This window comes from Zingiber officinale, chromosome 4A, assembly GCF_018446385.1.
Source record: "Zingiber officinale cultivar Zhangliang chromosome 4A, Zo_v1.1, whole genome shotgun sequence".
Lineage (NCBI taxonomy): Eukaryota > Viridiplantae > Streptophyta > Magnoliopsida > Zingiberales > Zingiberaceae > Zingiber > Zingiber officinale.
In genome coordinates this window covers 61,071,566-61,089,550 of record NC_055992.1, presented here as the reverse complement: position 1 = coordinate 61,089,550, position 17,985 = coordinate 61,071,566, and the positions used below count along the sequence as shown (strand labels likewise).

Below are 17,985 nucleotides of genomic sequence, written 5' to 3'. Positions count from 1 at the left end.
CAGTCCTGTTGGAGGCGCCTCCAACTGGTCAAAGTGACTGTTTTAAGCTGCGGATAAAGTTTTATCCGCTCACCCCTTGGAGGCGCCTTGGACCTCTGTTGGAGACGCCCTGGACCTCCGAGATAGAATTTTCAAGGGCTATAAAAGGACCCCTGGAGCTAGGAATTCATAACAACTCAAGCAATCAATTTTGTAGTACTTCCTAGCAACTAGTGAGCATTTTAAGTGTGTAAAAGGCTTCTCCGCCTTCAGCAAAGGAGTTTTCTTACTGCGATTTTCTTACTGCCCTGGGTTAATAACCCTCTTGGTTGTAACCAGGTTAAATTATGTCTCCTTTTATTTCTGCTATTACTTTTATTATAGTTGCCTTACTTTTGAGTTGAAAGATCCGAGGAGGGTATCGTTTTAATTTTTTCAGAAGTAATTCACCCCCCCCTCTTGCCGACCTCTGCTGCACCTACACAATTTATGTTGTCAAAATATTTTTACAAATTACAAAATATTTTATCGAACAAATTTTGCAAATTGGATATGTTGTCGAAAAACTTTATCAAATTAGAATTTAGATTATCAAAATATTATTGTGAAATAGAGATTAACATGATACAGCCGACCCCACCTAGTGAGAAAAGGCTTGGTTGTTGTTGTTGTTGTTGTAGAAATTAACATGATACAAATCTTTGCATGTTTAATCATGGTTGCTTTAAATCTGAAAAAGTGTGATTTAAGAAGCTATAATAAGTTAAAATAGAAATTTAAAACCTTCTAATAAAAGCATAAAAAAATGATGAAATAAAATTAAAAATAAATACATAGAATTTCTTTATTTTGTTCCAAAAATTTTTTTGCATAAAAGTTTTCTACTGAGAAAATTCTTAATTTTCATGACGAAAACTTAGAAATTTTTCAAAAGTTATTTTTAACTTAGAAATTTTCTCTGATATTTTGAGATTGCTTTTGTGAAAATTATTACAAAATTTTCAAAGTTCTCAAAATTTTCTAAAAGTTCTTAATGACTTAGAAATATTTTTAGAAAATCTCCTTGACTTAGAAATATTGTCCAGAAAATCAGTGAAATAGATCTTTATAAAGTTTCTAAGTGTCAACTCTTAGATTTTTCTTGCAACCCCAATTTTTTTATGTGATCAAAGGAGGAGAAGAAAAAGTATAAGTCTAGGGGTAGGTAGAAATTAAAAATTTTAATTTAATTTTTTTCTATCTTGTTGCACGTGATTGCAATATTAAAATGTTTAATTTTCATATCTATTTTGTCCCTAGCTTAACTTGGGTTGATCACAGCAAAAAGGGGGAGATTGTTGGAAACCCAATGTTGTTTTGGTGTGATCAACAAGTTAAGTTAGGTCCTATGTTGTTTTAACCTTGTGTCTAAGTATGCAGGAGCTTAGGAGCACAGGTACTCGAGCGGAAGACGCAGCTAGCGAGAAAGATGGCACGCGGTGCGTCAGATGGACGAGGTACTGCGGAAGAGTATCCCGGTGGACGAGAAGGAAACGTGCGATGGTTCTGAGGGACGAAAGCCGGAGCGAAAGATTGCTCGGGGAGCAAGAGACGAAGCTAGCGAGAAGGTCGACACGGGGTGCGACCGAGGGATGAAGACTGCGGATGAGTACGCTGGTGGACAAGAAGGAAACACGCAGCGATTCCGAGGGACAAGAAGCCGGAGCGGAAGGCTGCTCGAGAAGACCGGAAGTTGGGTTTGGGTGAGCCCTTTTCCGGATGGCAGAGATCACCCAAGCGAGCGGATCTGGAGGAGAAGAACCGGACCGAGGCGGGACTAAACCAGAGAAGAGGTCTCGGACGAAAAAGTCAACATCTGTTGACTTTGGGCTCCAGGGCGCCCGGAGCAGTCCGAGGCGCCCGGAGCCCTCCGGGGCGCCCGAAACCCTTCCGAGCGCCCGGACCAGACTTTTGACCAGGATCGAGATTTGACTCGATCTGATCGTTGGGGGATAAAATTTATCCCCCCCAGGGCGCCTGGAACCCTTCAGGGCGCCCCGACCAAGGCTATAAATAAAACCTTGGTCCAGAAGCTTTTCAACGAACTCTGAATTATAATTCCAACGTTTGTAAGCTTTAGTCTAGAGTTGAGCTTCTATTTTTTGCGCTTCAACGCTGTACGAGGCTTCTCCGCCTAAAGGAGTTTTTAGTGAGCTTAATCTTCCTTGGATTAACAACCACATCGGTTGTAACCAAGTAAATCCTTGTGCCTCGCTTTTTATTTATACTTTTAATTTATCGGCTTACTTTATATATACAAGTGTTAGTTTAAAGAGTTCGAGGAAGGGTTGTTCTTTGTTTTAGATTTTGCAGGATATCCAACAACCCCCCTTCTAGTCGGCCCAACGGTCCTACATGTGCATCTCAACTATTATGGATGATGCATACCTTAAAGGACTATCAATTAGAATATAAAAATATAAAAATTTCAATTGATAATATAAGTTCAATTAACTTAACCAAAAACCCAATCCAGCACAAGGACTAAATACATAGAAGTAAAATATCACTTTGTAAGGGATCAAGTAGCTAAGGGTGACATTGTACTTAATTATGTTGAGTCCAAGTCAAACTTGGCTGACATTTTCATAAAACCCTTACCCGAACTTGAGTTCAGTGCACTTAGAAGACAAATAGGTATGTGTTTAGTATAATCGAGTTTACTTTCAAAATATTCCTCTTTACTATTACTATTTCAAAAGTTATATTTTTTCTTGATTTTAAAATTCTAGAAAAAAATATTTTCAAAATTCTAATTTTATTAGATTTTCAAAAGATTGAACTTAGCCTAGGTATTTACCCCCTAGAAATCATGTTCCCCTAGGTCTCAGCCAGAGCATCTCACAAGTACACTAGGTTTACCTTGCTTGTGTATGAAAAATATTTAGAATGGTGTGAGATGCATAAGATACTGCCTAGACTTCAAAGTGTTTATGTCTATGCATCAATCTGGGCAATAAATATCAAAATCAAATTAATCAAGTTAAGTTATTCATGCTTAGTCAAACTAACTGGAATACTGACTTAATTTGACTAACCAAGTGAAAGCTACTACCTTATGGTAAACAGCTAGTAGCTAAATGTTAGACATTTATTTAAAAGTAAATGTTTAAGTTTGAAAAGATGTTATTACTCATGCTTGGATTCTAGAACTCTAAAACTTAAAAAAGTTTTTGGCATTAATCAAAGGGGAGTGAAAGGAGCCAAGTTAAATATCTTTGAAAGTTAAAGTATTCTATTTCAAAATTTCAAAGCTAAATTTTTCATTGAAAGTTAAAATATTCTTTTTCAAAATTTTAAAAGTTAAAAGTATTTTTGAAAAAGAAAGTTTAGTTTTTATTTTATTTTTCTTTTTTTTAAAAAAAAGGGGGGACAGTTTTTTTTTTGTTTAAACAAAATTATTTTTAAGCTAAGTGTTTAAGTAAAATTATTTTTAAACTAAGTGTTTAATTAAAATTATTTTTAAAGCTAAGTGTTTATCAAATCATTCTAAACCTAAGTGTTTATGAAAATCCTTTCAAAACTTAAATTTTAACTAAGTGTTTATTGAAAAAGCTAAATATGAAAATGCTAAGTATTTTTTTAAAGCTAGCAAAATTTTTTGATATATATCAAAGGGGGAGAGAAGCTAGAAAATTCTAAAGTTAAGAATAAATAAATTTCTATTTCTTAAACAAGGGGGAGCTATGACAAGGATTGTTGTTCTAAATGTAATTTTTTGTACTTATGCTACATTTCTTAAAATTATATTTATGTTCTACATTTCCTAAAATTACATTTCTATCTTTATCATTGTGTTATGTTTTACTTAACTTTAAATTTTGTTATTGTAATAAAAAAAAGGGGGAGATTGTTGGTGCGAGAAGCATCAGATGATCGAACCTGAGTTTCGATAATGACAAAGCATTCAAAGTTAAGGTTATTAATGGTCTAACGAGTTTGAATGAGATTGCAGGAAAGTCCTAAGTGTACTTAGGCAAAAATCCTAGCTGCGGTTAGGTAGGTGGAAAACCCTAGGGGGTGGTAACTCTAGGTCCTAGGATGTGGTAATCCTAGGTGGAAAGTTTTGGCGGGTAGAGAGCTTCGGGCAAAATCCTAGAGTCGGGGACTCTATGTGGAAATTCTGGTGTCGCGAACTGGGTGGAAGTCTGGACAAATCATGGAGCGAACGTCCAGCATGAAGATCGGAAGCTTCGGATGCTGAGCAAAAGTCCAGTTGGTCTGGAGGATCAATCTGGCAATAGGTAAACTTTCCTGAGTGGAGTAGATGAGGACGCGTTCTTTGAAGTGGGAACAGTAGGCGTCGGTTCGACCTAGGGTTCCCAAGAAACTCGAATTCAGAACCAGACAGTCTAATGACTGTCAAATACTTATATTATTTGTATTTTATTGTGCTAACTTGGTTTTGCAGTGTATACTTTGTTTATGGACTAATATACTTTGCAGGAATGAAGTTGCCCAAGAGAAGCCTAGGATGAACAATACCCAAGGCACCCTCTTTGGAGCTTGGAGGCGCCTTGGGTGCTTTGGTCGAAGGCGCCTTCCAAGGAGATGGTAGGAGCCATAAACGCTGGGCAGAGGGCACCCTCCAAGACTACTGAAGGGGCCTTCAGTGCTGGATGGGAAGCGCCCTCCATGGAGCTTAGAGATGCATTCAGGTGGATAAGCAGCGCAGGCAACGAAGCTTATCGGCACCGCGAAAAAGGGGATAACTCTCAGGCTGGAGGCGCCTCCTATGGAGGTTGGAGGCACACTCAATGGGATATTTAAGCCTGGTTTGAGCAGATGCATAGAAACAGCTCAAAAACTTGCGATCTTCTTCCGTGTGCTGCTAACAAGACGATCCAACAAAGACGTAACTAGACTCCAATGACCGGAAGCTTTAAATTCTCTGTTCTTAGTTGTCGGTATAATTTCCATTACTGCATTTAATCATTGTACTTGTAATTCTATGATTTTATAATGATTTCCCATCGAAAGCACTCTTACGTGTGGGCCTTGGAGTAGGAGTCGCCACAGGCTCCGAACCAAGTAAATCCTTGGTTTTTGCAATTTGATTTTTATTATTTCGCTGCGTGTTTACTCAAAACGAAAGTAAAAGCCACGAGCGCTATTCATCTCCCCCCTTTAGCGCTTTACGATCCTACACTTCATGTTTTTTCCACTGCCAAGCACAACACGCCCCTCCTACTCACGTGAGCCCCTCACCGCCGGTTAGCCATTGGCCCCTCTCATCGCATGCACACCAGTAGCCTCATCGTCTCTGCCCCCTCATCTTCTCTCTCTCAAGTCCCCGCCGCCGACAACCACGCCGCTGCCAAGGGGAGGAGGCTACCGCCTGTTGGGGATCGGTCGATCGGCTTGAAGGGGGGTTGGATAGACGGCGCCCCCAAATACTCGCTTCTTTCTACAACGTTAGTGCGCAAGCGGAAATGCAAACAAAGCAAGTAGAAAGCTAAATACTAAAGGAAAGAATGCAAACCAAGCTACACGATCATTTACGTGGTTCGGAGATAAGGCTCCTACTCCACGGCTGTTCGTAAGGTGGGCGATCCCTATCTATCGGTGGATTACTCCCCGGAAGTCCTCCCGCTAGCTCACGTAGCTCCTTGTGGGTGGAGAAACCTCACCATAACTCTTACCAAGGACTCTTGAGAAGATAGGGCACTGGTAGACTACTAATAGGGGTTAACCACATTTATTTCGTCAACCTCAACCGAGCTTCCAAGGCTTGGTTATATAGGCCACGGGTTGGAAAACCCCGCCAACCAGTCGATTGCTAAAACATGCAGTCGACTGCCCTATATGGAAATTTGACCGTTACATCCCAACGGCTCGATTCCACACTAACCGAGCGAACAGAGACATTCTATTCGCTGCCAGTCGACTGCATCAGTCGACTACTAAAACATGCAGTCGACTGCTATAGTACTGCTACAGTAGCGCTACAGTACTGCTACAGTAAATCCCTAAAACTAGGATTTTACTCCGAGTACAATCTCTCATGCACTCGTACCCTCAACCTTATGACTCATTTGACGCTTTATTTGCAGCTTTGACCTCTTGCCTTCAAGCCTACTTCCTTTGGCTCTCGTCCCTCGGATGCATTCAAGCCCGCGGCTAGTCCCCAATGCCATCCTTCGCGTATGCCTCAAAGTCGCTTCCCTCGACCCTTGTCCTCGCTGCCTTGTCCACGGTCCCTTGGATGCTCCATCCTTCACCGGACCCGAAGCCATCAACCTGAGTCACATGTGTATCCTGCAAACTTGCACAACTCAAATACACATATCAAATACAAGGGTGAACCTAACTTAAACCCTTTGCCCAAACACCAAAACACATGGTCCCGCGGACTATCGGGATTGCTCTAACAATCTCCCCCTTTTTGGTGTTTGGCAATACGTTTAAGTTAGGGAAAACATATAGCAAATAAACATGCTAAAACAAATGGACTTACGTTTCCAAGGCTACACACTTGGACTTACACTGCCGAATGGACTTACGATGCCAAGGCTACACACTTGGACTTACAACGCCGAATGGACTTACGATGCCAAGGCTACACACTTGGACTTACAATGCCGAATCAATGCATCATGCATTTGAACCTATCCCAAGGCTCCCCCTACACCTACGCTCCCATGAGCTAGGATTTTTACAACGGGCTTTTTAAGAACTTATCCCAAGGCTCCCCCTACACAATGGTACTTTCAGGTTTTCCTAACTAAACCTTACTTCTCCCCCTTTACCTAACATCCAAAAAGTTCTCTAACAATATCCCAATTATTGAAAACTTGTCATCCAAATGACCCTAAACTCATGTATGTATCCCCCATGGATCCCATACATCTATATGAGCTGACCCGGTCAAAATCCAGTGCTGAAAACACTTTCAGACTAGTATAAGTCAACTGCAAGAAGTACCAGTCGACTGCCCCCATGAAAATGAGCTTACAGAGATATTCTGTGCTCGTGAACAGTGTTACCAGTCGACTGGTACACTATTCATGAAAAAATCAGCCTTTTCTGGTCAACTTCAAAAATACGCCAGAAATTAGATAGACCTCCAAAAATCCCCAAATTTTGTGGAGTTGTCTATTATATCAATATCTACTTGGGAAATATATATATATATATATATATATATATATATATATATATATATATATATATATATCACCAATCCCAAGATTGACACAAAACATAAAACTAGCTAAAAAGTTCAATTGAACCTTGACCTAAAGTCCTAGTTTTGGCTTCCTCTTGATGTATTTGCCCATACTAACCCACAATGCATCCTTAGCATTGGTTTATATGACATCTATACATCCAAAATCAATTATCATGCTATGTGACCCCAATGTCATATTTTCAAGCATGAAATACAACCCATGTGTGCCAATTCCCTATGTTTGAGACTCAAGTCCGTCTCCAAACCACTTGGCACATTCCATGACCCAATCTAGACTCCCAAGTAGAATCCACTTGAGATCCATTTGCCATGGGTCCCAAATTGACTCTTTGAGCTCCCCCTAGAGCTCTTAGCCTTAGCCACCTCCCTAGGTGACTCATCCACAATGGCTAGGCCATTCCGGTGCACCTCCGGTGACACTTAGCCTACAAATCTAACTTTCTTAACCTTGGACACTTTGTCCTTGGTTAATTTCTCCTTACCATTAAATGGCTTTCCCTTGCCATTTATTGGCTTCTCCTTGCTATAGTCATATGCAACCCTAGCATAAGACTTTCCCTTAGCTTTGGAGGACTCTCCCTTGCCATGATCATTTGCCACCCTAGCACATGATCTCTCATTAGCCTTGGAGGAACTAGATCGGTATCCCAAGCCCGATCTATCATGATTGGGTCTTTGGCTACCCAACACCATATTTAATTCCTTAGATCCAACATTGAATCTCTTAAGGAATTGTTCTAACTTATCAAGCTTTCCCCTTAAGACTTGATTCTCCTTCTCTAGGTTCCTAACCCTATAGTTAATTTGTCCAAATTGGACATTACTAGACCTACCCTTTCTAGGCATATGTCTCCCCTTCTTGGGATTAATGCCTTGGGTCTCCTTAGGTCTACCATTTCTAGATTTTTCATGAATGGGTCTCCTAGGGTTTTGATCTACAATTACCCTACTCCTATCATGATATTTGAAACCAAAATTTTGCATGGGCATATAATGATTAACATTATTTTTCCTAACATGCATGGGAACATAAGAATTTGAATTTGAATTATACTTCAAATTAGGGTATACCTCCTTTACCCTTGAAGCTCCCCCTTGACTTGAGCTCCTCTTCTTCTTCTCCCACTTCTTTAGATGCTCGAACTTCTTGAACTCTCCCTTCCTTGAGCATCTTGTGTGGTAGTGTCCAAGTTCTCCACACGTGAAGCATCTAATGTGCTTCTTCTCCTTCCACTACAACAAAAATCCTCATAGACATCTGTTTTCCACCGGTGTCTATTACATTTTCGACCGATGTCTATGAAGCCGATGTAAAAGGTCTACCATTTTAGACATCGGGTTAAAACCGGTGTAGTATCACTTAACGACATCGGGTGTAAAACCGATATAATATTATATGTTAATAACACCAGTTTTGACAGCGGTATACAACCGATGTAATATTAGTTAATGACACCGGTTTTACAGCGGTGGAAAACCGATGTAATATTAGTATTGTTTAACGACACAAATTCGATTTCTGAAACAGTGAAAAACCGATAGTATCCAAGAAAACACAAATATTCACAAATTACACAAATATTCTTCTTCCAACAGTATCCATAAAATACACAAATATTCACAAATTACATAAATATTCTTTTTACAACAGTATCCATAAAATACACAAATATTCTTTTTACATCAAAAGCTAATAGATATTGTACACATCAAGGTAGAACATCGATTAAGTTGCACAAACTACAAGCTTAAATACAAGCTCATTCGATTAACACTAATAGATATCGTTTCGAATAAGATGAGCCTGTATTGGCAGAGGTAGAGGTTGGACCATGACTAGAAACTGTATTTTCCCAAACTACAAGCTCATTCCCAGATAGATGATTTGATGTTCGTTCCTCTTCTTGATGTTCATAAAACATAGGCTGCTTACCCTTTCCATCTGCAAAATTAAAAAAAAAAGAGTATAAATACATGAAAACAATAAAATGATTTGGAAATCCGTGTTTTTTCCTGCAACAGGTGTATAGCAAGAAAAGAATTAGAACTTATAGCACAAAATTTTTGGACATCAACCAGAGAACAAAAGAAGCATTACCTGAAGTTGAGACACGAACCACTTCATTTGCATCTTGTAGAGCGGATGATGATTCATGAGAAGTGGCAATTGAGGGTAGAATTTCTACAAGAATAGATTCCGCTGCAGCATCAATATCATTAGGATGCTCAAAAGCGACAGCCTTCAATATTCGCAGATCAACCTGTAAGGACATTAACAAAAGCGACGAATATGCTAGTGTAGGAACACTAACTAACATTTAAAACCAAATTTCAAAATATAAATTGCTCAAAGTTATTGAAGATTAGAGGCAATAAATAAATTTAAAATACAATCATGTTCAAAATAATTTAACTAATTACAAAAATAAACTCATTCCAGCTTCAAGTGAATTTGATCAGTAACTTAAAAACATATCTGCAAAATATTTTTCAACAAGTACAAGCATGACATTTGTTATACATTTATACAAGGGTGGAGGCATATGAAGGGTTGTGGGTTCAATTGACCTCATAGAAACTTCAATTTCAATATATTTTACCAAGTAAATTATTTTTTGAACTTACACAAATTACCTTGAAATCATTCATTAGTTATTTAGAAAATATTCTCCCTCATCAACTTTCTTCATAGCATTATCAAATTAGCCGTTAACTTAATGATGAAATCCAAAAATTTAAAGCATGATAAGATCAATTGGGTTCAATATACACAACCACATCAGCTTAATGGGAATTAAATAAAAAAAGACTAATACAATCTAAAATTTCATTTTGATATTGTACACATCAAGAAGACTGGCATAAGATGTTGCACTTGCCTGAACTTAAGGATCGATTGAACAGGACCGAAGATCTCATCTTGTGCTATTTTCATTTCATCCTATAAATTTCAAATATCACAACTGTCATCACAAATGCAGATTGAGAGTTTACCAAACCTTTATAGATTTAAAGTCTAAGCCATACTTGTACATCAGAGAAGATGGTCGGCTGAATGTAATAACCTTTGTTTCCAATTCGATCTCCACCTGTTACTAACGTAGCACCACTGTTGATTCCCGATTTGATGTAACGCAAGATCTTGCTAAACTGCTCCTCATCAATCTGAGATATGTGTGAAGAACGAAAGTACTCAATATGGACAGGTTTCAGAACTTCTTTGTTAAGAAGCTAGACGACTTTTTCATACATGTTTTATACGAGTTATGCACGATCAAACAGCAATCGAATGAGATGAAAATTAGTATGAGCACATAAATTAAGACACAAACAAATACGGCGGGAGAAGCCCTAGAGGGCGGACGGGAAGAGATGAAGAGGGCCACCTTCATGGAGTGGGAAGAGGAGGAGAGGGAGAGGGAGCAGTAGCAGAGTGATGCGAGGACCATTGCAGAGCCCATCGCGACGGAGAGACTGTTTTTGTTTTTTCCTTCTTCTTCTTCTTCTTCTTCTTCTTCTTTCAAACAGGTAAGTACTTTGTCTTTCACCCAAACTTGATTGAAAATTAGAGGCAAGTACTTTGTCTTACACCCAAACTAGTTGATCCTGTTCGAATCACCGAACCAAAGGACGCTGGGCACGTGGCGCACTCCTAGTCGATGGTGTAGGCCTCCATCTGGTCGCACGAATCTCCGGCGAACCTGCACAGAAGTCGGGCCGGGAAAGGGTTCCCGGCGGCGACCCTCCGACGCTCAAGTCAGGTAAGCGAGTGGTGGAAAAAGTTGCTCCAAAGCCTGTAGAATGCGTACCTCCGGCGAAGGAAGAGGCTCTTTATATAGAGCGGTGAAAGAATTAATGCACGTCCAACGAGGCGCATACGTGTCCGCAGCCCATACCTCGGTATGTACCTGTCAGAGAGCTTACCTGACACCAAACTGCTACAGTTCAATCACGTCTTCGATGGGACAACAGAACACCTTGTTGTCAGACTTAGAGTATGGCCTAGCCATAGGACTTGACGGATGTCAGAAGATGTTCCTATCCTTCACCCACCGCCCGGCCGGGACGTCCGTCCGGACGGCCTTAATTCCCTGCGTCGGCCGGCCGGGGCGCCCATTACGTCCTGCCTTCTCTTAAGCCTTCCGCTCGGTCATTATTTACTGTTTCATTGAGCGTCGGAACCCCGACCCCTGTCAGGGCGTCTTTCACTATCAGACGTTTACGGGCAGGCCGATCGGCCTGCCCTTTTTTCATGCGTCCGGTCGGCTCACCCTTCTTCGACGGACCACCTGGCCCTTTGACCTCCACGTGGCGTTGACCCCTCGTTAGGGGGTCCCAGGCTCTTACCACCGGATCACTTGCCTCCCCCTCGAGTCTAGTCGAAGGAGGCGAAGTCCGACTGACTGGACTGCCGATCTGACTGAGCAATGATTGCTGCATTGGGCCGCTCGGCCAGGCGTAAGGATGCTCATCCGTTCGGCGGTATCTTGCCCATGCCTTGTGTTTTCTTGGAATCCATGTCCGATGCTCTCCCCTATTACCCATCACGTGCGCTGCGCACGGTAAGGGGAGTTCATTAAATGCGGCCAGTATCCTGCTGACACGCGGCGATCGTGCATTTGTCAGCGTATGGCGGTGGCGTCACTTCCGATGGGACAGCCGCCGTTTGAAATGAACGGCTGGATGATAATCTTGATATCGGTGACCTGAATCGGACGGTGGAAATTGATGGCAGCCGCCCATATAAAGCTCCCGACCCCTGCTCTTCGCCGCATTTCGACCTCCTCGTTTCCAGACATCCCGCTGCTCCTTCTTTCGCCGGTGACCCTGCGTTTCGGCTTTCCGGCGACCCTACAGCTTCTTCAGACCATCTTCCTTGCTCGTAAGACCCTTTTTCTCGCTCCCAACGTTTTCTTCTTTCCGTTAATCGTCTCCTTCGGTCGGTTTCCATTCATTCCTTGCTTGAACCTTCCCCTTTTGTCCCGCATTCTTGTCTTTCGACCATGACTAGCACCTCGCAGTCTACCGGCGGTTCTCCGGGTCTATGGTACTCGACCATGGAAATCTGTTTTGACGAGGAGGACGCGTTGCGTCTCGCTCGGACTTACGACATTCCTTCCGACCACCAAATAGTTTTAGCCACACCAGCCGATCGGCCTCATGAACCGCCGATCGGCACAGTTCTTTTTTTCCGAGACCAATTTCTGGCCGGACTACGCTTCCCACCCCATAAATTTTTCCTGCAAGTCTGCAATTACTTTCGCATTCCGCTCGGCCAGGTAGTTCCCAACTCTATCAGGCTGCTGAGCGGAGTAATAGTTTTGTTCAAACTGAACGGCATCCCCTTAGACCCAAAAATTTTCCACTACTTCTACTATCCCAAGCAGGCCGAGTGGGGAACTTTTGTTTTTCAATCTAGGATAGGTTTCGTCCTCTTCGACGGCATGCCGAGTTCCAACAAACATTGGAAGGAGCATTTTTTCTATATACGTTTTTCCGAGCGGCCAACTTTTCGTACCAAGTGGCAGACGGCGATGCCAGCGCAGCCGGAGCTTGGCAAATTTAGAGGCGACGCGGCCTACCTTCATGCAGCCAAACGGCTGGTTGGTCAGCGTTATCATATTGACAAGCTGCTCCTTTCGGGAGTAATGCACATATTTGGCTTGTCCTCTACCACAGCCGATCTGCCCTGCAGTATGAGTAAGTTCCCTTATCTTCCCGTTTGTTTTGTTCTAACTGATTTATTTTTTGCTTCTGCAGCTGAAGTCATGTGGCACGCCAAGGCGACTGAGAAGCTCAAGTTGAAAGCCGCTCAGATTGAGGCAGTGACGAACAAAGAGGTCGCCGAGCGGGGCCTTGGTCTAGCTGATCCGACCGGCGAAGCAAGTGAGGGGACTCAGAATGCCCCTGAAGCCGTAGCAGCTACTACCTCCCACGAGGAGGCAGCGGGCGACACAGAACCTCCTACCCAAGCCGAGGTGGAGGGCCGCTCAGCCGACGATGTTCCGCTAGTCACTCGGAAGCGTCGCCGCCCGGAATCTGCGTCTACCTCCACTCCACTTGATGAGTCACAGCCCGAGCGGGGCGCGGATGCTCCGATGTTGTCCGGGACGGTTTCCCTCGAGAGTACTCCGACCCCACATGGCTCTCCGAGGGCCAGCTCTGAGGTGTCGCCATCCAGCCCTTCTAGAACTCTGCGACGTATCAGGCGTTTGGGCGACCTTCCCTCCTCGTCTACCGGCAAGGCCGATGCCTCTTAGAGCGAGCTGAGCGGCTCGAATTTAATTAAGACCGTTCTGCGCCTCCCCTCAGAGAAATACATGGCAGCTGCTGATCGGCCAGTGGTCCCCGAGCAGCAGATCACCTTGATGGGCCCCCTTGCACAAGCTTGGGAGGACGCTCGGCGTCGCATAAAAGCGATGACTCCTGGGCAGCTCGGCGACAGCAACCTCCAACAGGCCACCGGGGTATGCTCTTCTTCTTTATTCGTGTAGTTGAATTAAGTTTTTAACCTATTCACCTTTGCTCATAGAACTGGGTGGAGCAGATTGCCATTAGCAATCGGTTGGCCGAGCTGGAGGACGAACTAAGAAAACTTAAAGCCGCCGGGGACAACCAACAATCGACGGCCGCTCTGGAGAAGGCCAAAAAATCACTGGAAGCCGAACGGAAAAGGGCTTCCGATCTGGCGAGCAAGGTCATTCGGCTTGAGGCGATGATCAAGCAACGAGATAAGGAGATCAAGACGGCGACCACCCGGAAGCTCCAAGCCATCGATGATATGGACCGGATGAAGGTGGAGATCCGAGGGTTGGAGCAACGCATCAAGGATCTGGATGCTCTGCTGGCTACCGAGAAGGAGAGCCGCTCGACCGATCTCCAAAGATTTGATGGAGACTTGAAGGATCTCCAAGCCGCCAGCGAGGCTGCCCATGCCGCGCTCAAAGAATATCAAGAGGGGGAGTCGGCCCGTTCTGACGAAGTGAGCTGTTGGGTTCTTCGGGCCGCGAAAACCGCTTTTCGCGTTGCGGAAACCCCGAATCGCCCAAGCCACGGATCTCGTGCAAGGAAAACCAAACGAAAAATACGAGTACGAGTTTCATAATTTTAGATCTACTCCTAGATCTATATGTTAAGAGTTTACCCTTGAAGCGTGCCCTTCGTTTAGTCCCGCTCGTCCAAGGAAGCGTTGGATCTCGAGAGTGTCAATGTAGACACTCCTCTAGTGATATCCACACGAACAAGGAGTGGTCTTCTACCACTCAAAGATGGAGAAGAGAGCCCCAAGTGTGCTAGCACTTTTCTAGAGCTCTCGGATGGGAACAAAAAGGAGAAAAGAGAGAAATAGAAGAGAGAATCACATACACTCCTTTAGTACCCTCCTTTGTGACCTTCACTTTCCCTTGTGCTCTTGGAAACAACTCAACATCTTCTCCTCACCATGATAGCCACGACCACAACAACTCAAGAGGAGAGGGGAACCCAAGGAAGAAGAAGGAATAATGACACCACATCAATACCCAAAACAAAAACCTCCACACCATCTAATGTGTGGTCGGACACACCATAAAGCCCCTCATTAATGTGGTCGGCCACATTAAAACCAATTGGATGTGTAACCTCCAATGAGGTGGCATACCATTATGAGGTGGTGATGTGGCTAATGATGTGGCTAGGTTGGTCATGCCAAGTAGGATGAGTCAACCTTCATGATGATGTGGCAAGACATCAAGTCAAACTTGATGTTTCAACTTCCATTTGGTCAAGTCAAACTTGACCAATTCTCTTCCTTGTTGAGTTAAATCCAACCTTTGATTCAAGTCAATTTTAATTTAATGAATCTAATTCATTAATATAAATTGACCCAATGAATCAAATTTAAATTAGACTCATTCAACATTTGAATCTAATTGAGTCTAACTCAATAAGTCTAATTTTGAATCCAATCTTTGGTGCATCATATGAACCTAATCCAATTGGTTCATCATATGAACCTAATCTCCATCCACATGTTCTTTGTGTGTGACCCAATAGGTTCTTGTAACGTTGGCAATGTTTCTAAACTCTTTTAGAAACATAAGCAATGAGCGGCATCTAGCAATACATCATTGCTACCCAAGTTACAAGAAATGTTAAGATCCAACATCACCTTGTGACTACTAATTGTGACTTCTCACAATATGTGACATTGTCCTTCTATCCTAGACATCTAGATTGATCAATATGAGGCATAGACCGTATCATCCTCTAATCAATCTAAATCTTGAACTCCAAGTAGACTCACTCGATCAAATGAGCTCAACATCTAATGTTGACTCATTTGGGCATGGCCATGCACTTAGTGGTCTCACTCTATCAAGAATATTGATGTCGCTCCCGTCATATGGGAGGGATAGATCCCATCTACATCACTCACATCCCTCTGCATAATTTGTTACATATCCGGTAATCGCCTTTATAGTCCACCCAGTTACGGGTGACGTTTGACGAAACCAAAGTACATAACTCCTTATGTAGGGATCCATGGTGACTTCAGGTCAAAGGACTAATAGTCATACTAATAGCCACATGAGAAAGTATATGACACTCATATAACGATCCATGATACTTTCTCATGGCGGGTCATTCAGTATACATTCTCTAATGCATACCCATGTGTCAGCTTGATATCTCTATATCCATGACTTGTGAGATCAAGTCATCGAGCTGACCTACATGCTAGTCTTATTGCATTAACATTGTCCCTGAATGTTAATACTCGACTAGGAATGATTTAGAGTAGTGTTCCCTATATCATCTCACTATCGATTCAACTAATCGATTGATATAGGTATGAACGTTTTACTCAAGGACGTTACTATACTTATTTTATCTGACACTAATACAAATAAGCATAATAACCAAAAACCAATGCCTTTATTAAGAATATGATATACATGAGTCCATACAATCATCAAATGATTGGCTCTAGGGCTCTAACTAACAATCTTCCACTAGCACTAGTGCCAATCAATATAGGCTCTAAGGCCCAAAGACCTAGTGTGACCATCATGCTTCCTCTCGTGCCAAAGCCTTGGTCAAGGGATTTGCGATGTTAGCCTCTGTGGTACTGAAATCTTCACATCTCCTCTATCGATAATCTCTCGAATGAGATGGAAGCGCCGTAGATGCTTGGTCCATTGGTGTGAGCGAGGTTCCTTCGTGTTATAGCTCCATTGTTGTCACAATAGAGCTCAATGGGGTCAACAATGCTGGAACCACCCCAAGTTCGATGATGAACTCATGGATCCAAATCGCCTCCTTTGCCTCGATGCGGCTTCTGTTGTAGAATCAGCTACTGTATCCTGCTTCAAACTCTTCCAGCTGACATCGCCACCATTAATGCAAAATACGAACCCCGACTGCGATCTATAGTCATCCTGGTCGGTCTGGAAGCTAGCATCACTGTAACCCTTTACAGCTAGCTCATCATTGCCTCCATATATCAAGAAATATTCTTTAGTCCTTCTTAAGTACTTAAGAATATTCTTGACCGCTATCCAGTGACTTTCACCTGGATCTGACTGGTATCTGCTCGTCATGCTCAAAGCATACGAGACATCAGGTCGAGTACATAGCATGGCGTACATGATCGATCCTATGGCTGAGGCATAAGGGATCTGATCCATGCGGTCTCTCTCCTCTCTAGAAGAGGGACTTTGAGTCTTCGAAAGACTCACGCCATGTGACATCGGTAGAAATCCCTTCTTGGAGTTCTGCATGGCAAACCGAAGGAGTACCTTGTCAATATATGTACTCTGACTTAGGCCAAGCAATCGCTTAGATCTATCTCTATAGATCTGTATCCCTAGAATGCGGGATGCCTCACCTAAGTCCTTCATTGAGAAGCAACTCCCTAGCCAGGTCTTGACAGACTGAAGCATAGGGATGTCCTTCCCAATGAGTAGTATGTCATCCACATACAATATGAGGAAGACAACTATATCCCCTACAACCTTCTTGTAGACACAAGGTTCATCTTCATTCTTGATGAAACCAAACTGTTTGATCGCATCATCAAATCGAAGATTCCAGCTCCGAGAAGCTTGCTTTAGTCCATAAATGGACCTATGCAGCTTGCATACTCTACTAGTATGCTGTGGATCTACAAAACCCTCAGGTTGTGTCATGTACATATCCTCGAGTAGGTTTCCATTCAGAAACGCAGTTTTGACATCCATCTGCCATATCTCATAGTCATGGTAGGCTGCAATAGCAAGCATGATCCGAATAGACTTAAACATCGCTACTGGAGAAAAGGTTTCATCATAGTCAATACCATGAATCTGCTTAAAACCTTTAGCTACTAAGCGACCCTTATAAATAAGTCCATCCATGTCAGTCTTTCTCTTAAAGACCCACTTACACCCAATGAGTTTTACCCCTTCAGGTGGATCAACCAAAGTCCATACTTGGTTGGTGTACATGGACTCCATTTCGGATCTCATGGCCTCTAGCCATTTATCGGAATCTGGTCTCATCACAGCTTCCTGATAGGTGGTAGGCTCATCCTCTATGAGCATAACGTCATCATGGTCAAACAAGAGAAATGAATATCTCTCAGGCTGACGACGTACCCTATCAGACCTGCGAAGAGGTATGTCTACTTGAACTGGTTGTTGTTCCTCGACTCTTTGTGGAACAACATCATCCACAACACTTTGTGGTTCCAGTTCAACTTCCATCGAGGCATCAGTGCTATTGTTCGCATCTTAAACTTCTTCAAGATTGAACGC

At 42.7% G+C, this 17,985-nt stretch overlaps 1 long non-coding RNA gene across 1 annotated transcript; it reads right to left on the bottom strand.

Moving 5' to 3' along the window:
- Positions 1-9,046: 9,046 nt before the first annotated feature.
- Positions 9,047-9,358, bottom strand: LOC121973327. The gene is made up of 2 exons (XR_006109512.1): positions 9,309-9,358; positions 9,047-9,152 (listed from the first exon to the last, which is right to left on the bottom strand). It is a non-coding gene; the product is annotated as an uncharacterized LOC121973327 (long non-coding RNA).
- Between the last annotated feature and the right edge of the window lie 8,627 nt (positions 9,359-17,985).